This window comes from Pseudopodoces humilis, chromosome 9, assembly GCF_049639895.1.
Source record: "Pseudopodoces humilis isolate 2021_Gansu_Grassland_sample_001 chromosome 9, ASM4963989v1, whole genome shotgun sequence".
NCBI lineage: Eukaryota > Metazoa > Chordata > Aves > Passeriformes > Paridae > Pseudopodoces > Pseudopodoces humilis.
The window spans coordinates 7,536,975-7,550,231 of NC_142208.1; the positions used below are offsets into that span (position 1 = coordinate 7,536,975).

Here is a 13,257-nt window from a genome sequence, read left to right on the forward strand (position 1 = left end):
GGCAGTTTTGTGATCCTTGTGGTCCATGGCGAGGCTGGCAGCAGTGTGCCACATCAGTTGGACTGTGGAAGAAATTAGCACTGCATGTAAATGTGGATGATGATATTTGTGTTCACAACTCCTTAATTTTCTGGCTTCTTTCTCCAAGTCTCCTTGTTAAGGAAAACTATCAGACTTCTAATACAAAGTCAATTCCAGTACTTAGAACAGACAACATATCCCAAAGGGAATACTGAGACTGTAATGCTCCTTGGAAGCTTTCTTTGAAAACCAAACCTGTACAGATGCAAGTTTAAAGAATAGACTATGCTGATAAATGGATGTTTATAAAATACTGCTTCAATGCCACAAGACTTGGCCCCAAATGTAACACAAGGATTGTTTCACACTCAGTGCTGGAACCCATGCTCCCAACTACCCTTTCTCTCTGAAGAACTCCCGTGTCACTATCACCTCTGGGAGTCTCTGAAACCAGTAGCCAAATTAACACAAAAAATCAAAATATTAGCTGTCCCAAGATATCTACTTCTGTTTGCAAACCTAGAGGAAACATCTACAGATAAAAGAAATTGGAAAGGTATTAGGGAAGCCAGGATGCCCAGCTTTCACTTGCAGCACTTTTGTTTTAAACCAGCTTCAATCCCTTGTAATTCTCCAAAATGTCACAGTCTGTCTGGAATTGTGGTGATGTGGGAAAGAATTCTGCTGAAAAGCTCCTTTCAAGTTCTTTAATAAAACCTCAGACAAGATATTGCCATGGGGCACTCTCCTGCTCTGAGGTACGCTTATGAAAGAAGTCCTCATCTGTGGGTGAGAAGGGAATTCAGTATTCCATGGCTGATCTTGTTTTTGTAATTTTTGGCAGGAGACCCAGAGCATTGGATAGGTACCCTTCATCTTTCATAATGTAACAATTGCTCAAGGTTCACTAAACTAGAAACATCAAAGTTAGGTTTACAAACTAAACATATTAGAAGTCCATGGTTTTCTTCCAGTAAAACAAGCAAAAAGTGAAATGGCAAACCTGGCTCAGATTCCTTGCTGAGTCCTGGAAATGAAACTTGTTTTTATTGGCTTTTACATGGATACTTGCATTTGGACTACTTAATTCCTCTGATTTTGTTGTTGGATTGTCTTTTTTTTTTTTTTTCCACTTCAACATTTTAAGTTAACCTGACCTCTGTCGAACTAAAGACATGCCAATCTGGCAGGCCTGCCATATAGCAGACAAGACTTAACCCTCACTTGTGTTGTTTGTGGGCTGAAATGGGTAGATTGATTTTTCTGAGCAGAGTTCTTAGTGTCTCAAAGTGCTGGGAGCCATCCCACTTATGCTCTGTGTGCTGGCTGATTCAGACTGACAAACTGGGAGAAGAATATCCAAGTGTTTGGTAGTTCAGAACTATTACCCTGGGCTGGACAGTAGACTATTCACAGCCACCAATTATATATAAAGACAGTGGTTTAAAGTTATATCCTAGCTATGTTGTGTTTTAACTTGTAATTTTTTCCTGTGTGTTGTACATGTACATACATTTTTCACCTCTTAAAACAGAGTCTGAATGCTGCAGCTCTTACCAGGCTGGGGTTTTGTGTCTATGTGGGAGTTTTTAAAATTAATTTATTTGAGTTTTAATTTTTTCTGCCCTCCAGTCCACTGCTCCTGAGCATTCACTAGCATTTAAAGCTGTCCTGTAACCTTCTGACCTAGCCCAAGAGCTGCATTGATACTAAACTGATTTTCATGTTTAGATTAAAGAATTCTTTAAAAAGAATTTTGTGGTGTTTGCTTCGACCTGAGATCTCTAGATAATTGTGTTTAACCCAAGGTATAACAGTAGCTGTGTTGGAGGTGTGCAAGATTATCTTAAATTCTATGGTATAATTTAATTATGAACCAAACCTTTTTAATAGCACTTTGTCATTTCTGAATCTTGTATTCCAGATAAAAGTTGAATATGGTTTTTTTTTTTTTTTTTGCATCTAGTCCAAGAATGTGTTTTGTATCTCCTCTTTGTACAGAAGTCATAGATAAATCCTTCCTGATTGATGCATGCCACCTTTGTTTTGCAAACAAACAGGAGTATGACTTTATGGGTGCCTACAAGCCACTGCTTGTCTCTCCATTAAAGCATAGGTTTGGTTAGCAGAAATGCCTACACCCTGAGGAAAGGAGTCTTATCTGTTGTTCTCTTGCTTTGTCCTTTTATGCATGCTTCACTATATATCAGCAAGGCTGCTCTCTACAATCTTAGAGAACTATTATGAAGGGATTGCAGAGGTCCAGGGGGATGGGGAAGTGGAACTGGACAATATCCTGGACCTGCAGGTTGACCACAGACAACTCAGAATGAAATTCTGAAACTGTAGTGTGGTTTGGAGCTGGTCAGAAGAGTGCAACTAAATATTTAATGGCTACTTTATCTGCTTGAATTATGGCTTTATTGGGAAGGCTTCTGTGGTCTGGAGAGTTTTGTTAATCTTGTGGGTTTAGCTTTTTTCAAAAGCAAAATAGATGTTTCAGCATTAACTCTGTTCTGTGAAAAAAAAATGTGGTGCCTGACTCACATGTGAAGTGGTCATAAAACAGAATTGTGGTCTCTCAAATGGAATATGCTCAATGTGGAGGACAGCAATAATTTAACTGATGTTTTACTTTGCTAATCCCATGACAATTCTTGTTGAATTAGCTGAAACCTTTCAGAACAACCAACCAACCAGGCATTATCTTACTATCTGAAGTTTCCATGTTAAACTAAATTGTCCTGTTAAAACAACTTTTCCTGCATACCAGAACAAAATTCCATTTCCTGTTTTTGCTCTTAACAATTTTTCTTAAATTTAAAGTGGCAGAAGTGTTGATTACTTTCAAGTGCTTTCCTTAAAGATGGTATGTTTTAGTTGGTTTTAGGTGTGAACATAGCAAACCCCACAGGTACCACATGAAGTACCAGAAGATTTGTCAGTGTATCTGTAGGATTGCTGTTACATTATAGAAGGACTTAATATTATTTCCCATTCCACAGAAAAACTCTTCTCCCTAACCTTCATAAATTTGCTAAAATAGGGACTCATTAAACATTACATTTTTATTTTCTATTTGAATACTGACTGGATGAAAAATGCCGCTTATGGAGATCAAAGTAGGCAGGCCCTATACCCCCACAAACATTGTGACCAATAAATTGTAAAGATGTGTTTCTTCTCTTCTGGAAACACACAGCAGAATATGTTACTGACTGTAGGCATAAGGATTTGACAAAAACTGCTGTAGGCTGGGCAAGTTTGGCTTGAAACAACTCAAATGGATGTGGCTGGAGTACTCATTACTCCTTCTAGGTGTTCAGTGCCAGAGCCTTGCTGCCTGTGGGTGGAAGGAATAGAGCTTTTCTGTGCTGTACTTGTGATCTACAGCAGCCTGGCCTTTGTACTGGAGATCTGTAACTTGGAAAGGACAAGTGTGCCTGCTCTCCATTTCTGGGGACCTGCAGGGCGTGGAGGAAATGTCACCAATTTAATGTTTGCTCCAGCATTGCCGGGGGTTCCTCTTGACTTGTTGGACAAGTTCTCTGGAACACTGCTGCCACACTTCAACCCCCCAGGTGGGTTGTGCTGCTGTGTCTACTGTTCTCTCTTTCCCATCACTAGTACATAGAAGCAGTTTTTTTGGGGTTTTTTTTGGTCTGGGTAAGGCTGCACTGGGAGTGAACCTTGTCAAGAGAGGGTGTGTGCCGTGTGACAGATGAGGACACTGCTGGCTGTGCTTTACTGTAACAAGCAGCTCTCTCACACAGGAGGGGAGCTGCTCAAGCTGAATGCTGAGGCTTTACTGCAGCCCATGGTACAAGAACAGAGCTTGGGCAGTGCCACGATCACAATGATCACTGGCTGTTTTTCCATAAGGATCTAAAGTGCATGAGGAGGCAAGGTATTTCTAAAGCTGGTAAGTGCTATAGGCCTTTCATGGCTTGGAAAATAGCTTTGAAGGCAGTATGGGCACTGAAACCAACACAGTGGAGTCTCACCTTTGTAGCTTATTCTGTGAAAGCCCATTTTCAGTTTGGCTGAGAATGGAGCACATCAAAAGCTCCCACCATAGTCAGACTTACAGAACCTGTATAGATGACAGATTAAGGGTGTTTATCTGCAGTTTGTGAAGGGGAGCAATACCTGATGTGTTCATGGCAGCAGCAGCCCGTTGCTTTGCTCACAAACATCAGCTGCACTACAAGGAGGAGGATTGTAATTAATCTGCTGGTGTATCCACTAGAATAACACAGATCTCTGCTTTCAGAGGGTTTGTGTGATCTTCCTCTGATGTTTAAAACATTTCCCATAGCACCTGACCCAACTCTAAGATTTTCAGGCATCTCAAGTTAGCAATAGAGGAAGGAGCCAGCAGCATTTTCTTCCACGTGGTGTCAGTATTGTTCTCTCTCACTCCAGAGCTGTTTTTCCCTTTGAACATAACCCTTTAATATGTTCTGAGAACCAATCTTAAAATTAGATATTACATTTCTATTTTTGTAGTGTATCGGAGCATCAGCCTGTTCCTTCCTCAGATAATTAATTGATGTCAGAGAGGCATGAAGAAAGGGTATGAATTCACCTCCAAACCATTATGAAATGCAAGCCTTTTTTATTTTATGCTTGTGTCACCTTCCTTACCTGAGCAATATCTAAGGACTGCCAATAAAATCTCTTACCACTTTTGTGTTCCCGTTCTTTGGTGAACACGGCCAATTTGATTTGTTTACTAATGTTAAAGACTTCTTGAAAAAAACATGAGAAGTGAAATCTTTGATAGGAAACAAGCCCTTGGGAAATAAAATGTATTTGTACTGAAAGGCTTATGGTATATAAGCATCAGATATTTCAGTGTTTTGACTTATCTTTGGGTGTACAGTAGGGGAGATGAATGACATTATTTAAAACCCATAGCAGTTTTTAATTTCATGCAAGGTTAGGGTCAGAAGTGAGAAATGTTTTCAGAAAAACAGGAGAGAGATGCATAGTAAAATAAAAACGTGAAAAAATATTCACTGTCAAAAAAGAAATAGGGAAAATAAGAAAATCCAACTTTTTTAAAACAGTAGTTAATTGTAGGTAATTTAACTGTACTTAGTTACAGAGCAACAGTGAATTTAAAAGGCGTATTCTGAAGGCACAGTTTCCTCTCATGCTGCCTCTCCCACACCCACCAGTTCCTAGACTGCTTTGTTGCTCTTTAATTCGTTTATTTCGCCTTCTCTGGCAAGTAGGAAAACATCCTTAAGCACTTAAACAACACCAACTGAGAGAAGAATAGGGCTAGCACTTATCGCCTCGCATGCAGAAAGGCTCAGCTCAAGCTTGAAAGGGCATTAGCATGTTAGAACCCAATTTAGTTTCCCCCTCTCCCCGTTTTTTTTCGTTTTCTCCTGTAGAGTGGAGTCTGCAGTGTTTATTTGCTTCAAGTAAAAATGGAAATGCATGTTCATGAGTCAGCATTTTTGCTAGTTTCCAGAACTATCAAATGCTAGGCGCCTTCTTATTCTGCTATGAGAAGGAAAGGGATGAAATATGCCTGTAGTAAAATTACAAGTGCAGTTGAACCAAAAAATATGAGAAGCAAAAGGAAATGTATGGTGAAGTTTTGTGCTACACCTGTTCCCTGGGGTCTGTGTTTAGTAAATTTACGTCCAAGTTGCTTTGATTTACTGATGCATCATCTTTAAAAAAACTCTGGAAAGAAACTGGGGAGGAATAAGTGAAAAAAAACATTCCAAGGCCATTTTTAATTTAAGGAAATATTACTGCTGTTGGCTTTGCATGCATGGGTTGGCTTCTATGGCTGGTAATTTAGATGGATGCTCGAAGCTAAGGTTCTGCCAGCAACTTTAAACCTGACCTTTGAAATTTCACTGACCATCTGCTTTAATTAGATGTTGCCCTATTCCCAGGGGACTGCAGATGTGCTCACAAGGATTCAGGCTGGTGAAGGAATCATAGCGTGAGCCTTAGACTGTTCTGCCAAGTGCTGGGGTGGTCAGCTGTGCCTGGAGATGGTTTTGCAAAGAGCGCAGCCTAGTTGTTCTGTAAGCTGCTAGGACAAACAAATACTTGAAATGTTACTGGTTTGGTCTGCTGTTGCTTCCAGTATTCAACTGGAACTTTGCCTGGGAGCTGCTGGTGTCACTGGCTGCATGAGAGCAGGCACAGGAGCTTTTGGGTAGTTCTTACACATGGGAAGCTAGGCAGAGCAGGGAACCACACCTTCTACAGCTTAAAACTGACCTCTGCTCTATTTTGCCCATGGAGGGTGATGCAAGAGAGGCTGAGATTTGCCAAGATGGGCAGTGCCTCTGGCACAGGCAGGAGAGGAGCTGGGTCAGGGAAAGGCTGATGCCTGTGCCAACCCTGCGGGCTGGGCAGCGGGAAAGCTGAGCAAGTAGAGGTCTAAGTAGAGGAGGATAGAAGGTATCATAGCATGGCCTTTACAGGCTCTAAGATCTGTAGCTTTAGGTTTTTTGTGTGTTCTTTTACCCTTCACCAAAGACATGAAGATGAATAGGACTACATTAAAGGAAAAAATATTACTTTAAGGAAAAAAAAAACCCAAAAAGAAACATTTTGGTGTACTAGTGATTTGTACAGTATCTTTAGTATTTTCATAGAGTTGTAATGGAGATGAAATGAAGAAATTGTGATTTAGAACTCTTTACTCTTTTGGTATGTTTTAGTTCTCTGACTTCTAATTTTATTTCCAGGCTCTCTGGGAATTCCATGGATATCTTTGACTTCCATAACCTTTTCCTTGGTCAATACAAGAGGACCATGCAGCAATAATAGTGATTGAGCTGGATTTGGATACAGGGAGTGCACTGTAACTCAAAACCATACAGTAGTTATAAAAATGTGTTTGTCTTTTACATATTTTCTCTAGGAAACTATAGGAAGCAGTCTACCACTTAATTGCAAGAAAGGATGGATGAGCAAAATATTAAATATCTGATCTGCTGCTTTGCTTTTCTTCCAACTCTTGCTTGATGTCGTTAATGTTTATACTAATTCCTGGCTATTTTGCTGATCATTTATATTCCATGATGCCTTCCTAGCTTAACCAAAATGCTGGTTGTGGTGGAAGACGGGGGAAGACAAAGATAAACTGGTTTAAATCAGTATTAAATTGGCTGCAGAATGGTAAAGAGCTGTATCTGTTTAATTAAACTTTGCATCCACCAACCATGGTTTATACTAGAAGTCTAAAGAACTTGGGAAGATTGCTGTTTACAGACCTGCAAATTGCTATATTCTAGATGACCAGTGAGCTGAGCCTTTCTCTCCTCAGTAACTTGTGTATTTTACCAAAATCTCCTGGATCTGTCTGGAGCATGAATTAAATATTAGCAGCAGCCAACACTGTTGACTTCTTTTCCTGTGTTTCTTATTCCCTGTCTTCAGATGGTAAAAGTTGTTGCACTTTCTGACCAGAGAGAGCATAAGTAGATGAAATCTAAAGTCAGATCCATTAATGTGTTGCTCCTTATAAAGTCTCTTTGTTTCCAATGTCTACAGCAAATCTAGATCCATGTAATTGTCACTCTTCATGAAGTCAGTTTGCTTCATTATAACAAAACAGGGAAGACGTTAATTCATTTGTATGCTTAAAATTAAAATGCTGATATGCTGTTTCTGAGAAGTATGCTTAGGGATCTAAACCATGATTTAGAAAAAACCCCAAACCAATGAACTAACCAAAACCCCAAAAAAACAAACAACTAAACCCCCCACACAAATAACTTTGCAAAGCTTTGCTCTGATTTTTTTTGAGACCCCTTGCTGAGAATTTTTACCTGAGACACACATTGTCAAATTTGCCAAATTATTCTTATGTTTTCCTTCAGTGAAACTTACTTTACTTGTTTAAAATAGAGAAGTTCATATTGAGTGAAAATCAAAGAAAAAAATTAAAAGACCTTTATGTGCAGCAAAGGAGGGCAGCATTTTTTACATTCTTATTAAGCTGTCTCTCCAGAGGAGCTTGGCACTGCCACAGCCACTCCAGGAAGAGAAAAGAAACTCTTCAGAGTGAGATATGGTAACTTCAATTACAAGACAGGTCAGATCATAAGAATGATGAGGGGAATGGTGTATCTCTTCAACTTCTTCCCACTTAATGGATTGTACAGTATGTAATCTATCCTTCTTTGAAAGTTTTGTATAGCTCTGGATTTCTTTATTTAGTCAAAATGAACTTCAGATTTGGAGGGTTGCTGCTGTCCCTGCATACTCTTCAATTGTGGCTTTTCAATTAGTTGAGAGGGAGAAAAAAGGGAAGGTAATGGAAAAAAGGAAAAATTAACTCTTTGACAATAACCTACACTTTATTGAAGAAGTGGAGAGTGCTGTCCTCATCCCACCCTGTTGTAGCTTTTCTACTCTGAACAAAGTATTAATTCTGGAAACAAGCTCTTTAGGTATTCCCTTCTCCTTATTCCCTTTTGCTTCCTCGCAGAGGGACAGCAATATTTCTTCCCTACTTCAAAATCTCGGGCTCATTCTGCAGGTTTTGATGCGAAGTCTGGTTTTTGTTTTGCTTTCGGGTTTTACTTTTGTATTTTTTTCCCCCAGGAATGGAAACCTGTTCTCTTTCAGCTTGAAGTAATTTCCCCTTCTGTTCTATCACTATGTGCTCTTGTAAACAGTTTCTTTCCATTTCTTTTGTGGGCTCCCTTCAGATACTGGGTGGCCATAATTAGGTCACCCCAAGGCCTTCTCTTGACAAAAAGTAAAAGATTATTGTTTTCTTCTGCTTTGCAAATCCAACAGGGAAATTCCCACCCCAGCAGAAGAAGAGCACTTGTTCCATTGTGAATAGAATTACACAATCATTAAGTTTGGAACAGGCCTCCAAGATCATAGAGTCCTGTCTTAAATATTGCTGTGCCAATTTAACTGCTGTAGGTGGTGCTTAGATATCATGGGCAGGTTGTAATTTCTTCAGTGAAGTGGAATGCATATTCAAATTACATAACAGTGACTTTTTTACATTTTTACAGGGTGTCTCTATTCTTTCCTCAAATAGACTAGTCAACAAATTCCAACCAAAAATGCTCACTGTGTGAGTAGAACTGCATGAGGGTTTGAAGGCATGATCGGGTCAGCCCAAGGGACTTGTGTTATTCCACGGAAATCCTTGGAACACCATGTGAATTAACCATGCATTGGGTTAATTCACCAAATATTAAGTGTGGTAGGGGTGGTGTGTTTTTCTTTCAGGAATCTGATGCTCAACAGAAGCTGTGCAGAGGTGCCAGTGTGAGATCTGTGCTACTCAGGAGAGGGTCAAATCACATTGGACTGGCTATTTTGCTAATGTGGCTGCTAATTTAGCTAATGTAACTGCTTTTAGTTCTTCTGGTAGTGTTCTCCCCACACTGGATAAATGTGTTATGTGTGTACCAGTTGTTTTTAAATGCAGTAAAACAAGTTCAGAGCAACTGACTGCACTAGGGATGTGGCCCCTCTTTAATGCACTTTAAAAAAATTATTTGGAAGTAAGGTGGGCAGGAGTTCAAAAGGCGACTGCTGTCTCAGCAGAACCTTTGAATAAAAGCTCCCAAGTGCCAGGAAAATTATTCTATGTGGTTTCTTTCATATATTCTTTATAACTGAAGAGAATATTTAAAAGAAAGAAGGAAAGAAAAAAGGTCTGTAGTGCTTAAAATTTTGTTCTTAATCTTGCCCTCGCTCTTTTGGAGACTTAAAACCTGATCTGAGGCGTAATCCAGAAAAACATGTCAAGAGGATTTGTTCATAAGCATACGGTGTGTTGACATCAGCAAACTCTTATTATGGCTGTCGTGTTCTCTATCCTGAAGCCTCATTCTAATCTCCTGGCAGCATTCAAGCCCAGTGCTTTCCATTTTGATTGAATTAATTAGTGGAGTTCAGATGACTCCCCAATTCTGAAATTGTCAGAATTTTTATAGCAGGGTGTTTTTAAAGGCTATTTTTACCCTAGTTAATAGCAAGAAGGACATCTGACTACATTTCTGTATAGCTTAAATTGAAAATACATGGCCCATTTGGAAGCAGAGAGAATGGTGAACGAAAGCTATATTTATGTACTTATCTTGCCTTTAAAGTTAATCTCCTGTTACTAGTCTTGAGCCTTTCAGGTTGCCATAGAAACTGCCACAGCCTCCAACTGTGCTTCTCCCAAGACTTAATTGTGTTCTGAGTTTCATGCACTCTCTATTAACTGCTGCACTGGCAGACACGGGCACGTTGCAGAATGAGCTGAATTAATGGTTCAGTATGATGTATGCATTTTTTAATACTATGTTTCCATATCCCTTTTCAAGTTTTTCTTCACCAACTGATTAAATTCTTCTGTAACGTGTAGTGATACCACAGGGATGGATTATCTCTGCTGCCACTATATTTGATGTTTTCAAGTTTTTCATGCCATCAAAGTAGCTGCAAGAGTCATTAGTTTCAAGGACTTGGGTTTTTCCCCCCTGGAGAAGTCAGATTATTCCTGTACTACGTTCTCTGCTGAGTTTTTTTCTGAGTCTTCTCCTTCACCTCTGAAGGCAGCATTGATGTGCATACCTGCTATCTCAGTAGCTCTGGTAAGCTTTTGCTGACTCAATGCTCTTTTACCACATTGATCTGTGTGGGTCAAAGGCAGTTGTTTGGCCAGGCCTGTTTTTAGGTGGGAAATATAAATTCATTAAAGTAAGAAAGTCTGTATGCAAGGTTTGTTAAGGCTTTTCTGGGAATTATTTATTATGTCCTTGATGAAATTTTTTATCAGAACTGGACTGATAATGTGTCTCATTCAACTAGCAGAACAAAATCTCAGGGATTTGGTTTCACGCTTGGCTCTCAGCACAGTGATGCTGTCAGTGCAAATACAGTGCTCCTATAGATACCATTCTGCTTGTGAGGATGAATTCGTGGAACCAGTGGTTAATATCATTTGTGCTCATTGGATTTAAGTCCAGAACTCCATAACTAAAAAAGGAATGTCCACTGTTCTTGTCTTGTGCAAAAAGAGGAGAGAAAATGTATCCCTCTGTTAAGCCCTCTGCCTCAAGCCTGCTTTGCTTGTGTCTAGTGGGTAAGAGATGGGGACACTGTTTCTCTTGCACCCAGGATATTTCTGTGCTTTTATTAATGGAGGCTCAGAGATGTGCTTTTATCAATAGAAAACACCCCACAACTGATGAAAGAACAGTGGCAGTGATGCTGAGAAACAGGGTGAGGTGAGGATATCACCAACATGTCACTTCAAACATGTCAATTTTACTTTTAGACACTGGCCTTCTGAAGATAGCGCAAATGCATCCATTTTGACTTTTAAATGTTTCAAATATCTTTTAAAATCTGACCCCTTTGCTTATGTTTTTCATGTGGTTCATGTTGTTTACTCTTTTTGTAATTCTCCATATGTGCTACTTTTCTTGAATTATGTATTGGTGGTCCCCTATAAAAATCTTTGTAATTAGCTCAAGTAAACAAGGTAGCTTGTCTGGTCTCAGCCTTACTACCAATATTTCTCTGTGAATTTGTGTGCTAGTTTTAGCTTTTTCAACCAGAAAGAGGAATTGGGATATGATGAAATTATGACAATATTGTCAGGATTAATCTGAAAGAGTGAAGACAGTTTTACAGCACTTCCCCGCCCCCTGCATCGTCTTTGTTTTTTTCCCCCAGACTCCTTTATTCGTTAGCTTCCTGCTTTACACTTCTTGCCACAACACAGTGCACATTCTGTCTCAAACTTAAATATCTTCCAATCCATCTCAGCTTTCCTTTTTATCTGCTCTGTGAGCTTGCATGTTGGAGGCAGCTGGGTTTCTTTGCCAGCATCACTCAAGTTATGTTTCCTCGATTGCCCTATGGAATGCCAACATATATTCTTGAAATCTGTGTGTGCTGGAGATATTCCTCAAACATTCTAAAAACACTTGCTTTGGGACGGGATTAATTTGGATTTGAATATAAAATAAGTATTGCTTGTTGGCTTTTTGTCGCTCTTGAGAAACCAAACAGCTGCCGTGTCTCCAAGTTGTCTCTGTGAGCTCCTTCCAGGCAGTGACAGCACTTTCTTTGCAGAAAGCATTGCTTGCACTGTCTCTGCAGGCATTCAGAACAAAGACCTTGCCCATCAGCTGGACAGCCCAATGTGTGAGCGCATGGAAGTCTTGAAACCAATTACATGCAGCTCCCAGCAGTCCCAATAGAGAGAAAAGACTCATTAGAAGTCTGAGATGTGCCAGTAGCAGCTTATTTTACTCCACTGTAAAGTGGATTGTGAAAGCTTTTTCACACAAGCTGTAATTTCTTCAGATTTGTGCAGTTTATATTAATTTTAGGATGTTCCCACTGTTGATGCCTAGTTGCTAGGCTTTTCTGTAGGTACATGGCAGCTTTGGAGTACAGGTGTATAGGGTATCCCTGGGGCCACATCTGCTCATGCAGTTCTCCTTAGGGATTGGAGCGCTTTGTTGCAGAGAGGCACTCGTACTTTGCTTCTCCTGCCTTGCCAAACACTTGTCTTTAGGTACCTGTTGTTCATCCTTCCTTCTCTTCCCCATCCTGTGGAGAAAACTGACTCACAACTGGCTCTTGTACATTACTCACAGGTGAGCAAAGAGTAGAGGTGCTGCTTCCTTGCAGCCTTTGTGCTCCTCTTCATCAGAAGACATGTGATGCCGCTCTGGGATATTTGTGTTGGAAGGCGGGCTGTTCCTGGGAGCGGGGAAGAGGAGCAATGCAAGCTGCCGGCAGAGGTCAGGGACATAATTGAGTCAGGCTGCTGAGTGGACAGTGGAAAGATTAAACCTGGGAGCTGACCTGTTACTTTAGGCTTATCTCCTAACCTTGTTCCTCAGTATAAGAAAGGGTGAAGTGAAATTTGAGTTTTGACTAAGCAGGGATGCTGCCAAAGAGGTTCATACATATCTCAGGCAAATAACCCCACTGGATCAAGCAGAAGCACTGGGAAGAGGATGCACAGGTAGTGAAAGGCTTGTTCAGCAGTTCTGAGTTTGTATCGCTTTATTTTTTATTTACTGCACTAAATAGAGTATATACTAAATAAATCCTCTAGCACATACTGAGCAAGATGGGAGGTGACCCTGGGTAGAATGTAGCCTCTGTACGGCTAAACATTTAAGATTCTTGAAATCTAGACCTACTTGCTTTCCTTTAAATGTGATTTATGTCTCTCTACTTCTCATTTGTGCCTCCAGAATCAATCCT

At 40.0% G+C, this 13,257-nt stretch overlaps 1 protein-coding gene across 4 annotated transcripts in view; it reads left to right on the forward strand.

The window, feature by feature from the left end:
• The window catches only part of FAM13C (family with sequence similarity 13 member C), a 116,351-nt gene that overhangs the window by 9,858 nt on the left and 93,236 nt on the right, over positions 1 to 13,257 (forward strand). The gene's annotated exons all lie outside the window — the stretch shown is intronic.